The sequence below is a fragment of the Chelmon rostratus genome, chromosome 3, assembly GCF_017976325.1.
Source record: "Chelmon rostratus isolate fCheRos1 chromosome 3, fCheRos1.pri, whole genome shotgun sequence".
In the NCBI taxonomy this organism is placed as follows: Eukaryota; Metazoa; Chordata; class Actinopteri; order Chaetodontiformes; family Chaetodontidae; genus Chelmon; species Chelmon rostratus.
In genome coordinates, this window is record NC_055660.1 from 27,583,122 (window position 1) to 27,596,746 (window position 13,625).

The 13,625-nt window shown below is 42.9% G+C and overlaps 1 protein-coding gene across 3 annotated transcripts in view; it reads left to right on the forward strand.

Annotated features, from left to right (window-relative positions):
• The window catches only part of LOC121604061 (sodium/potassium/calcium exchanger 3-like), a 44,194-nt gene that overhangs the window by 3,956 nt on the left and 26,613 nt on the right, over positions 1-13,625 (forward strand). The window lies entirely within an intron of this gene.

Below are 13,625 nucleotides of genomic sequence, written 5' to 3' on the forward strand. Positions count from 1 at the left end.
CCCTCCCGTCCTCCAGAACAGAGAGAGGGAGATGGAAAAAAGGAGCAAAAGTGGGAAACAAATGATCGGCCCACATGTTCTGTCTTTCTACCCTCTGTGGTCCCCTTGTTTTCACTTCCTGATGTGGGGTAACCCAGATTATGAGGTCAGATGATTTCCCATGAGCACAGGCTACAGCAGGCGGTGACATTCTGGCTGCCTCAGCGGTTTTCACTCTCGTTCTCCGTCACATGTTTTTAGGATCCTGCAGGTTTCATTCTCACCCCCTCCACCTAGCCTTCCCTCTCCGTCTCACACTAGCTCTCTTTTTATCCCTCCCATTCCCTTCCTCTGTGTTTCCCTTGTGTTTTTCCCCATGGTGGCCACATCTCAGGGAAAAAAAAAATCCCTGTTTCCATAGCGACCTTTGATCTTATCATCAACCAGCAACTTCTGTTTGAGGCACTCAAGGATAGCGTGAGAGGATGCTGAAGGCATTTTCTTAGGCTTCTTGTTTGTAAAGTTTAAAATCACTCGGTCCACATAAAAGGATTGAAATCAACCACGTGTAGGTGACCTTAAAAGTAAAAAATGCTGTCATGTTGTATAAAATCATGTCTTGTGGTGTAATCCAGCCTGTTTCTCATTGGACAAATCCTTATGCATGCATGGACTCTCACCGTCACCCATATCTGTTGCTATTTTTAGACGTAGATGGAAGGAAATTCGCTGCTGTTATAATTGATGTGTACGAGGTAGGATGGAGAGAGGTGACTTCGCTGCAAATCACATTGACATCTTTTTTTACCTTGAGCCGGAGACGATCGGCCTCCTCCAGAGGGAGGGGTGGTTCTCTCGTGAGCTCATTAAGCAAAATGGCCATCATCAATCTCCTTTCTCACCCTCCCAAGGTCGCTGCTGTCATCTATAAAGGGAGCCGAGGTCAAAGTTCAACTTATTCTCTTATCCTGCTTATTACATAGTCGCTGCTCTTCTCGCCGCTCATGCTAAATTTAAAGCACCTGCCCCGGTGGCTTCAGCCCCTGCCACCCTCTTGAGGACTGCTTGGTTTTCTTAAAAAAAACCCTCTATTTTCTGAAAATCTTGGCCCACTCTGGTGATTTCTGCTCCTGTCCCTGGCATGAGACACATGAAACGTACCCTTGTGGGGAGTTAGTGAGTCATTCATCATCTGACCTGCATGTTGTAAAAAGGTGGTGGACGTGTGAAGGGAAGGATGTCTCAGTGGTATGTATGGGCTGTAGGGTGAGGAGAGAGTGTGTGCATTCTGTTGGCTATGTTTAGGGCTTCAAGTCGTTTTACAAAATATGTAATCAAAGTGCTTTTTTCATGACCAAAAAATTGTTTAGTTGTTTAAAAGGTGAGAGAATAGTAAATAATTCCCCCACAACTTCCCTGTTGAGGAGTTATACTGCGTGAGTGGAAGCAGTTGTAGAAAGCCTTTCATGGCTGGTGCCAGCTGGGTCTGAAGACAAGTTTAAGAATGAAAAAAAATCACTCCTCATCGGAGAGGCTAGTGGCTTTAGGCTAACTGCTACTAGCACAACACAAACACATTTCAGACTAAACAGTCAGTTGTCGAGTTGCATTGTGGGTAATGAAGGTGCCAGAGAGACAATTTAAAGACGCTGGCTTTGAACGTTATAAAAGTTATTTAACATAATCTAGAATTTTGTGAAATCATTCAGCGTCGAAGTTCATGTTGATAGGGTTGAAATAAAATGATGCAAACAGGGAAAAGGAGCAAACGAGGAAGATGGAAGCATTACTGATAGAATAAAGGAACAATGATGGTACAGCAACACTGTCTACAGCCATGCTGGCAGCCACGTGAGAAAGTCAGAAGGTACAGCTGAGGCTGATGGGAATGTGGTTAGTTTTGTAAGTGTTTGGTCATAAAACAAAGTATTGGACAAACTGAATTTTTCACCGAGTCAACCGAGTGACACCTAAAACGATCAGCTGATCACATCACGTCAGTTGTCCTGTTAAACCTTCATATCGTGGATGAAGCACGTGAACGATGTGCCAAATTCATTAAATTAAATTAAATTAAATTCATGCACCTCTTATTTCAGTGTGCCAGACCTCGGACTCAATATGGGCAAAATATTTAGCTACTGGCAATAGTATAAGATAGTATAAATACAGTCACTGGTGGAGCATGTTTCTGTGCCTCTTTAGTGCGTGTATACTTGCCAGAAACTTGCACACACTTTTAGCCTTTTTGGCAGCTACTTCATCCGTCTCACCCTTTTCCTTCTTTTTCTTCTTCTTGTTTTATTGGTGGGTGATGTTTGAGTGAATGTCTTCTCGCCACTGGATGTTACAGCTAATTAGCTAATCTTCATGCTGCCACCTGTGTTACTGAAGGACTCAGTGGTTATGCCAACCTATTTTGTTTAGACAGGTTGAAAATTCAGGAGATTTAGGGGAAATTATTTCAATGGGAGGACAATGGGAGAGAAGGGTAAAATACAAGTCAGGGGATCCCCAAAGTCCATAGGATCCATCCCGCTGGAACCATATGTATAGAATATAGAATATGTATAGAAAAAAACTACTGTATTTCAGTCCAGCCGACAACACCACTACATTGCTCTTTATTACAGTCAGTTGGCTAATCAACTCCTCGACTAGTTCTATGTGTGATCGTCAAATAGCTGACACAAGTATTTGTGTGTGTGTGTGTTCTGGCTGATGAGGAAGTACCCCGAAATGAGCTCTGTGTTCTGAGAGGATGCAGCACGGTGGAGGCACTCGCTGATTGTTGCCTGAAATTAGAGGCCTGCTGATCAAGTGCTGGAAAGATGAGGGAGAGAGACAGCCAGAAAGACAGCGAGGGAGAGCGATAGACCCTCGCTTGCTGATTTCCCCATCCCAGCCACACACAAAACAAGCCATCATACCCGTCATTACGTCTCCCTCCCTGATTTTAATTGTGAGGACCCCGCTGCTTCTATTGATTTCAAACACTTGTTCAGCACCCCCACCCCCTCTCCATCGCTCTGCAATTTTTCATTTAAGGGGAAAAGTGGGGAAACACAGGCCCAAGCTGCTGCTAATGGTTATATCTTAATAACTTTAGTCTTTCTCAGCCTCTGCCGCCCTGGAGGTTTCCTGGATAGAAAAAGAGGTGGTGAGTTCACATATCGCATATGTGGCTGTGGGTGTTGTGTGTGTGTGTGGCCTTGTTAGTGTTTGTGTGTGTCTGCCAATCTTATACAAAAACATAAGTTGTTTATCTTGATGGTCCTTCAAAAATCTAGTGTGCAAAGCCACATTGAGCATGGATGCTCAGTTTATGGTGGAAAATACGAAAAATCCATTACTTTTGAGGATGTCTGAGAAATGGGGAGATTAGTCATACTGTAGTTTTCATCTGCAGTAAAACTAATGAAACGTAGCTGTTAACACACAGCCATGCACGCACACATGCACTAACACACAACGTTCTTCCTCCTCCATCAGTTCCATGTAAACGCACACACCGCCACCACAGATGCATCTTTTTCTTCAGTCCGTCTCTCGAACACATTCGCAAACACAGGTGGTTAATGTAACCCTAACCCCCCCGAGGAGCCCTGTGTACAGTAGCACTAGCTGTGTGATTAGACAGATAGCGGCCTGGGTACCCCGTACATGTGACTGCTCTCTCCAGGGGTCTTTCCCCGTGGGCTCTCCTCCTCCGTTATTAAAGATCCTCTCCACTCAGCTCAGCTCAGCTCAGCTCCGACGCAACACTCCATTTTAGGAAAGGAGGCTGCTATGACTTAATCAGGGCTTCCCTGTGAGAAATGTGGAGTGTGTGCGCGCATGCGTGTGGCTACAAGTTGACCCTTTAGGAGTTGAGCCCTGTTAAGAATAGTATTGATTAATGTGAGGGTGCTGGCCCTGGTTTCTGCAGCGAGTACGTGTGTGTGTGTGTATGTGTGTGCGTGCGTGCGTGAGTGTGTGTGTGTGTGTGTGTGTGTGTGTGTGTGTGTGTGTGTCTTTGCCCATGCTTGCCTCACTTCACGTGGATTTCCTCTTGGCTCGTCCCAAGGTGCCGGAGGCAAGTAAGTAAGCATCGCCATAGTGCAGCTGATGAATTAATCAAATCAGAAAAAATGATCACTCCCTAATACCTCAACAATAGACCTCCACTAATCAAGTGCAAAATTGACCTGGGGAGCTCCCGGAATGATTTCCTCTGAGAAATCAATTCCGCCGTATTACAATATTAGCTCTGAGTGGGCTGCTGCTGCCTTCCCGACACGACAGCAGCTGTATTAACAGTTGCAGATGGTGGCAAAGTTCTTTCATAACTGCCTAACGTGCAGATTGGCAAAGTCATCTTGTTGTGTTATTGCAGGAGCAGGCGCTCCGTGCTCAGGGGAATAAGACCAATCCATCACAGCAATTAGCTCAGCGAGTCTGAGAGTCCCCTCTACACCAGCCCCTGCTGATTCTCTGCCTGTTTCTCCCTCGCGCTCTCTTGCTCTCGTGTAGATGGAACATTTAGCCAGCGTTGCTTTTTGGTTGTTTCTCACTGCGGTTTTCCTTTATTTGCTGCCTCATTGATTGTCATGTTTCTTCTCTGTCTCTCCCCACATACGGAGGAAATGCTTCCCAGTTCCCCTGCTGAATTATAGAGCTCAGGTTGTTTGCCAGCAGCAAAAGTGGCTTGACACACCTTTAAAGATTCATCCTGCTGCTGTGTCTGTGAGCAGTGTTGAGGCTGTTTCCTGAGAGCCACGAACATCCTCCTTTACTGCCGCTTTCCAAAGAGTACAGAGGACATAAAGGCTCCCACACAAAGTGTTTTTCTCAACAGTATGCTGAGTGTACAGTTAAACTACGTTGTGGTTTTCAGGCTCCTCGCCTTGACTCAGTTGTTACCGTTTGACCGTTTTGCCATTTTATACCTTTATTAGACCCACAGATCGTTGGCAGTATGTGAGGGGGAGTGAGACACAACCAAGGTTCCTGGCCTTACTCAAACAGAGGACACTGTGATTATATGGTCACAGCCTTTTTTATTGTTTTTGGCCAGCTTCTTCTCCATCATTCTTAGCAGTTACTGTTCATTTTGAACTTGATCAATGTTCTGCTTTGGTTTTCTGCAACTTTACATGCTCTTTATGAGATTAAGGGGCTTCAGTAATGAGAGTGTTTTCCTCTACAAGTGAAATGGGTGTAATAGGTGAAATGGATTTAAGTCCAATGCTGGATTTTGGGGGGCAGATGCCAATACCGATATTAGGGATTTATCAAAGAAAAGCGCCTCTGCTGTAAACATTTAGGCCAAACTTTATACCATTAGTGAGGTGGCGTTCACATTACTTGATCACTATGATTTTTGGGTTCTTTCCCCCTTTGTTGAATGTAATGATGGGGCTGAAATAGCTGAGGCGGATGGCACTAAATATAAATTACTCCAAACATCTTTTACTGCATTATGGACTATATAAAAGGGTTTGCATATTGGATAACATATATGCTACTATCGATATATCTGGGATAGGCCTATATTGGTCAGTAAATCATCTGTGCAATTGCACTGATTCTTCTGGTTTCTTTATTTAATAGTAAGACACTGTCTTCATGTCTTCTTCAGGTTTCATTTGACCGTGGAGCCATTGTTGTTAATTATAAAGAGAAGCCTTTCTCTGCTTTGAGTTTGACAGTGTGAGGAAAGAGTGACAAAAAAAACTATGTATGATGTATTCTGTGAAGGCAACTGCTTCTGCCCCGCATGACTAAACCAGCAACGCATGTGTGCTGCACAGCAGCACATAAAAGGTTAAAGAGCAGGGAGTCGTGATAAGGTGTTTGATGTGCTTCATGGATGCGAATATTTCAGTCTGTCAGATTGCCTTATCTGAGGATAAGCTCCTCACATGAAGAAATCAAGCAGCTGGGAGGCTTTGATGATGACTGACAGATCCCAAATAGACGAGGCTGTTTAAGATCTACTGAGGGATAGGCATGCAAACAGCCAAACAGAATTATTGTCCTAATCACAGTGAGTGAAGTCGTTGCATAATTTTATTACATGTAAACATAACTGATGGATGTTCAGCTGATTACCAAAATCTGTCCATGAATGCTACCACAGGCTGGAATTCACTCTTTGCCATGGAAACAACAGCAAATGAAAAACATTTCTACTTTGCTTAACAATTCGGGATGTTCCAATCCAGTTTTTTGGCTCCAGTCCCAGTCAGAGTCCTTAAACACTTGGTATCCCAAACCGAGCCCCATCTCATACTTACATTTACTTAAATGTTCGTTAAATATGTATCTGATGCACTGAAATAGCAGCTGTAGACTACCCTTCATCTGAATACTGAGGGTCCTGGTTCAAAGCTATAAAGTTTGTAAATGTAAATTATTAATATGATATGAAAGCAAAGTTGAACCGGAGAATGTGAACCTTGGTCAGCTGGAGAGAAGACGTATCACCCCGTTGAGGCTGAAAGAACACTCTGGGTTGTGTGGTGACAGAGTGGAGCTTCTTCCCTCACAAACAGTCTGTCATGCAGTGAGCAACTCTTTCCTCTTCCGACCTCTTTCAGGTGCTGTGATACGATACATCTTCACACGAAGCGGGTGAAGCAGGTTCACCTCTAAATTGATGTGGCTGACTTGTTTTCCGTACCCACAGGAATGCGTTGAATGGTGCCCTCTACACTTGGAGTGTTATATTACAGCTCAAGAGCCCGACAGACGCTTGTCTTTGTAGCAAGACCTCCAAGATACTAGAAATGGTGTGAGTTGTCCTTCGGTCTTTGTTCTGTCCCTGAGCAGTACTCTTCTTGCTTGATTGCTCAGTTCGGTCGGACATCCTGAAAGAATAGTTTGACTAGTTCCTAAAGCTGGAGTCTACAGCTCTCATACTAACTCCACACCCTTAAGAATTCATGCCAGTCTCTCCTCTGGATTTAATCACCCGTAAAATCAGATCCCTGAATTGTAAGTTGTTTTCAGACAGACAACAAAGCAAACTTTCACATGTTTCATTTAACCGCTGGACCATTTATTCACCACAAGCAGCCAGTGTACTAGCTGGACAGACATTAGCTGGAAACTAGCTCGCAAAGTGTTTCTGGGAGTGTGTTTGTGTGTTTCTCTGCTCAGCTCAGCCTCTGGCTGATCTCACAGTTCACCGGGATCTCCATTTCTCTGTGCTGTTTTCCTCCAGTCTGCCTCGCTTCCTCTCCAGTCAATCCTCTCTTGCTCTAGTGGATAGATACACAGGTCTATGCACAGACAGCCATGCACGTCATAGTGACAGATCAAGGTGACACAGGGAAGTATTAACTACAGAGGTAGCTCCCCAGAGTTCTTGCAGTTAGTCAAATTATCTTAAATGCAACACCACAAAATGAGGAAAAAGTTGACCAGGTTGCGGACATTTAAAGAATATTTGAGTGCCAAGATTTTTTTTTTTACATTTACATTACATTTTACAATAATTATCCAATCACATGCAGTGTGTAAATCCAGATGAGCTTTTTAAAGGTACCCTGTGGAGTTTTGGGCCAGTAGTGGTACCATAGAGCAATGTTTTCAAGAGTGTACCCTGTTTAGTTTGCTTCTTGTGAACGTAGGTGACGTAATGTTCAATCCAGTCGATGAAACGGTTTGAAATTTGAAGACGCTTAGCCAAAATGTGTAACAGATATAAAAGTTGTAAAGCCTTAAATTTATACCTTTTTAGGCTGCTATAAATCATGGTAGCAAACCTTCTAGATGTGTTATGCTAAATCTAAAGAGCGCAGGGAAAACACAGTGTGAACAAACAACATGTTTTTTTGTTTCTTCAGCATTCTCGTGCATTTGAATGAACAGGGTAGTTTGATCAGAGGCTGCAGAGATGGAAGGTACTGCTACTCTGCTAAGCTAAGCTAGTTAGCTTTTAGTAGGAATTGTTATCTGGTGTTACTTTTTTTTGTCTGTGTTTTGTATTCTTTGTAAATAGCGATAGCAAGGAAGATGACTGGATGAAAATGACAAATATTATAGTACCTAAAAATAGCTGCTCAATTTCAGCCCCTACACCGTATCACTGGGAGCAAAGCATTCTGAGAGTTTGACCTGAATGGGGTTGGGAGGTACAGCAAAGAGAACGATGAGAGTTTCAATGTGGAGCTTAACACTGACACAGTCTCACAGTCTAGCAAACATGAATGTAAACAATGTAGATTTTCTTCCAAAATACGACTTTGCAAGTGTTTCATGAGGGAAAAAAAATACATTCAACAGATTTCAATGTGTTTTCTGTTGAGAAACACTGATTTTTACCATTAACAAAAATAATCCACAGGGTATCTTTAATAGGAGATTAGATAAAGTTGACCTCCACTGGAAAATAATTGTTGCAGTAGCAAAAATGAATGATAGTGACACAATAAAGCAATGATGTAAAACAGTGAAAACTTGTTTGTAGGACTATGTTAAAATATCCTACAGACAAATATTCTACAGAAAATTTGACGACGTGAATATTTGTGATCTGTCAAAAAATAAACAAACAATTAAAATAGATGAATACAAACAGAGAGCAGCGCAGGCAGTGTAAATATGTACGTTAATAGTCTTATCAGCACTGGCCATTAAGGCACAGTGTTCAAACCTTTGATTCAGTACTGTGTCACCACACTGCAGATGTGAACAGGTTTTCTATTCACGAAGCTGGCCCCATGCTGAGGTAATGAGACTGTGGGCACATTCTATTGCATCAGTCACTCATATGAAAAATGTCAGTACAGACTACAATTCATTCATTATTGATATTCAAATAATGTTCTGTAAGGTATCTGCTGTTTCTTGGAAGCAGTGTTTTATAGTCAGAGTGGACAAGTGCCCTGGAAATGCTACAAACATGTATGTCTTCTATAATAAATCACTGTTGGCCTTCGTACATGCTGCCAGTTGTATAGTGCTGTAGCTCTTCATGAAGTTTTTTAGATGCACTTTCTCATTCATCTGATGTGAATGCAGCAGTCGTGCCATTCTTCCACAGAGATGAATCATGAGGAGTTGAGCTTCATACGTGGATTCAATAGAGTGAACTTAACCTGCACCAGAGTAAGCTGTGCAGCCGGCGTTACCATGGTGATGTACACTGTTTAAAAATGAGTCACCGGCATTATATTGAAAGACCAGGGTTATGCCCAAACTTAGCCTCGTGAGTTTTGTCGCATTAATTGACCTAGCTGATGTGCTGGTGGATGTGACACGCAGTATGGCACTGGATGTGACACCTGTTCCACTGGTATCAAGCGGAGAGATCTTCTAGGTCGATGTGATTATTCACATTACTCATTAGTGTCTTTTAGAAAGAGATTCCCTGAATTTTTCCCTGAAAATATCATTTATTTTGATTTAGCAACATTATTCTGTCTCTGTCATCATGTGTTCAAACCCCATGTATGGATATATCTGGCTTTTTCCCCTTTCAATGATGGAATGATTCTTTTTTAGCGACATCCAGCTAAATGCATACAGTACACAAACTATAATCACACAATCACACCAGGGGGCTGTCCATTATTACCATAGGCTTGTACAGGAAGCCACGGAGCAGCTACAGTGACGTAATCCACTGGAAAACACAAGCTACTGATAATGTATCTTGCATTTCTGAGTCAGTTATCAACGAGAGTACGCTAAATATTAATAACACCTCCCATTATAACGCAATACAATTAAAACGCTCTAAACAGCTTCAGCAAAATGGAAACATAACCCATTTACCTTTATGAATGTAGAATTTATTGCGGGACTGTTTTATTAGGCTACATGTGGCGTGTGTTTCCAGGGCAGCAACGGTGAAATTTATCGTACCTTCTCAAGTGATAGATGGTGCTGAAATAATAGCTGTGTGCTGTTCAAACAAGTAAAGACTGGTCACAAATAACTGCCATTTCAAGCGTCAGCACAACAACTTCAGCGTCAGCTTTTGTTGTAGAGATCATTGTCACAAGGTAGTCATGCCATCACCGCTAATGACTTTTTCTTTCAAAAATACTGTTAAAAAAGTCGAATTATCCAACAGTGATATTTGACTTCAGTTAGCTTGCTTCATTACTCTTGTCTAGGACTTTTATCGGTTCACTGTTCACTCACAAGCCGTCTTCTGTAACCTCTAACTGCAGCTCTACATTCATAAATAATGATTCTATTCTTATATGAGTGTTCACACACAGTTCATGTAAGATTATGGGATTTCTGTCATAGCAGTGTAACAATGTAAGCAGCATCTTGGACTATAAGGGGAAAAACAGAGGATAATTGTAATCGAATCACCACAGAGTCATGAACTAGTGAGTGATGTGTCACACCATGATGAAACTATGTCCTCTCAGCTGAAGGGAGCCACACTCATGATATATGTGTATGTGTGCATGTGAGCACATCCGTGTATGTGTATGCATGGATGTTTGTTGGGGCAGAGTGTGTACGTGCTCCAAACTGTGCAAGGAAGGAAAAAAGCGGGAGTCCTTAAATGTCACATTACTCAGCACGGTAACTACGCTCACGACATGCGATGTGTCAGCCCGCATCATCATCGCCCACTGAGCATGTGCAGAACAGGCCCCCAGCCCTCCACGTGCACTGAGGATATGCACGAGATGTACATGGGGATGAGCTTGTGCAGATCCCCGAGGGTGGGAAATGCAACTTTAATCACCTTTTTTTCCCCCCCATGCCTCTGGTTGTTTTTGTTATTGTTCTTACTGTTTGCTCTTTGTTGTCCCAGCGACATTAAAGCATCGACAGCTTCCCATGTCGACTGCACTCCGGCGGGGGGGGGGGGCAGCCACGACTCCTTGTGATATCGGTGAGGGCGAAGCCCTCGAGACTGTGTCAGTGTTAAGCTCCACATTGAAACTCTCATCGTTCTCTTTGCTGTACCTCCCAACCCCATTCAGGTCAAACTCTCAGAATGCTTTGCTCCCAGTGATACGGTGTAGGGGCTGAAATTGAGCAGCTATTTTTAGGTACTATAATATTTGTCATTTTCATCCAGCAAACAGTGCCCACAACACTTTTTCGCCATTTTTTTTCCCCTATCTTGACAATAAAAGATGCAAAGATTGAAGGAGCAGAGCAATGTGTTAGTGATTAATGGCTGATCACAAGCACTCTCCAGCAGACTGCTCTCATGCAGACAGGTTCAGGGTCTCTCTGTTTTATAGTTCGGAGCTGAATGGATTTTCGAGCTACAAAGTGTGCTGGATTTTCATAGGCGAGTTCGTTTGCCCTACAGCTGGGCGGCTGTTCATCTCACTGCTTTAGGAAAGCCAATATTATTCTGTTTTCTAAATCGGGAGGAAAGTGAGGTTTTTTCTTTTTTCAGGGCAATTGCGCTGCGCTTCAGTGAACTTACTCCCTTTGACTAGATGCAAAATAAGTGTACATGCCAGCTGTGGCATATTTTTTTCCCCACTATCTAGAGATTTGAGTTTAGATGGTGATTAAATGTGTCCAGACAGACACCTACTTCAAAGAACCTTTAGTTAAATAGCAAAACAGATGTAAAAAGATAAAATTGATCATGCTATATTCAGAGTTTACCCTTCTGATTATTTCCCAAAAGACCCTTCCTCCTTTTAAATTCAGCTATCTCAAACCAACTCAGTCCATCTTTCAAATTCATCTTCAAACATCATTTTTTCACCTTCCTGCAACTTCACCACCAAACAGAATTTCACCACCATCTAATTACAAAAAGATATTCGTTCAGCAGATATTTTCTGTGTTGGTTTTGACAGAGGGAAAGCACACAGTGACTGCACACACACACAGAGAGGGAAAAAAAAACATTTCCCATTTCCCTCTGTGCATAATTAGCCAGACGTGTGAGATGCAGAATCATTGCATTCATAATGGGCTGGATAGCTTCCAGTCGATGGTAGTTTGACGAGAGAGAGCAGAGGGAGATGTATTGCAAATCCATAGTACCTCGCTCCGCTGTGTGGAGCGAGTGAGAAGGGAATTCATTAATGGCATATTTAACTATTCTTCATCACCACCGCAACACTCACTGATCTGCCGGTGGAATTCCACTGTGTCATTTTACTGTACAAAACTGCCCCCGTGGTTTAATTCTGTCAACTTATTGTGGCATCCAGAGCATTTGTATCTGATAACAGTGAATAATTCATCATGACAACAAGGCAACCCCACAGGACTTCAAAGATAATTCTATTCTAATCATAACAGCCTGCCTCTTGTTTCTGTAGTTTTGGCCATAACTTCTATTGGTAATATCAGCATTGAACTCACAGATTTAAAGGGAGCTCTCTCTGCTGGAAGAACTAAAAAACACATACATGAACTGGGGATGGCCCCAGTTGGTTTGTGCTCACTTTTGGGTTTACTTCAAATTAAAGCAGTATAGATAATCTGATTAAACGTCTTTCTAATATGATTATGGGAGAGCTCACATGGTTTTTACTGTCAGACTCTCTGCAGATCATAGCAGTGAGTGAACTTGGTGAGGGCAACGTTATCATGATCGATGGAAACAATGACAAAATGAATGTAGCACACCAAGATGTAATGAACTGAGGTAATCCTGTTAAGTGATGGCTTTTTACTCGGGAACACATCAGGCATATTGATACCAGCTACCCAGGTACCCATGCTTTGTCTTCCAGCCAGCGTGATCTGTGAACCAGTAAGTCTCATTTGTGTTTCACTGATAGAGCCAATCTGTCTCACCTGCAGACCCAGTGGACTGGAAAAAGTGTTTTACCAAATGGTTTTGAATGTCACATAGATCATAGTGTGTTTGTACTCCTCTGTCTCTCACTCTCTGTCTTTCTGTTTGTTTATCTCTCTCTCACTCACACACACTCACACACACACACACACACACACACACACACACACACAAACAAACACAGTGAAATCCTCGCTTGAGCCTTTACTCTAGAGGTCGGGTCTGGCCTGTACCAAACTGTAATATAATATGCTTAGTCATCAGAACAGCAAAACAACAACTGTGCACACACACACACACACACACACACACACACACATACACACACTATCTCTCTCATGCACACACACACTCACAGAGTGCAATCCAAATAAGAGCCTGCCATCCAAATCTCCAAATGCAGCTAGACAACCCCCTCCCCTCGTCATCTTACCCCCCAATGCCAAATCCAGCCAGTGGTGCCTGTTCGTTTCCATGACAACGGCCTGAAAGTATTATATCATCAGTGAGAAGGGAGCAGGGCAGAATTTTGCACGCCTGCACACACACACACACACACACACACACACACACACATGCATTCCCTTACTCTGTGACTTTCGCTCTCGCGCTCCCATACACACACACACACACAGACACACATCCCTAAGTGCCCTCTCCCCAACCCCCCTTTCAGAGCATACGGAGCCTTGCCCTGTGTTACGTAAGACTCCAGGCTCTGACTCTGGAGAGGTGACATCATCACGTAAGAGAGGGGGTGAGGAGGGTGGGAGAAGAACTTTTTGGGAAACATAAACATTGCTCATTGATGCTGTGTAGAGTTAAACCTCACAGTCCTTCCTCCTGATGTTCTTCCACTATGTTCACAATGAGGTGTTAATTTTGAATTACCTCTGGGATGAACAGC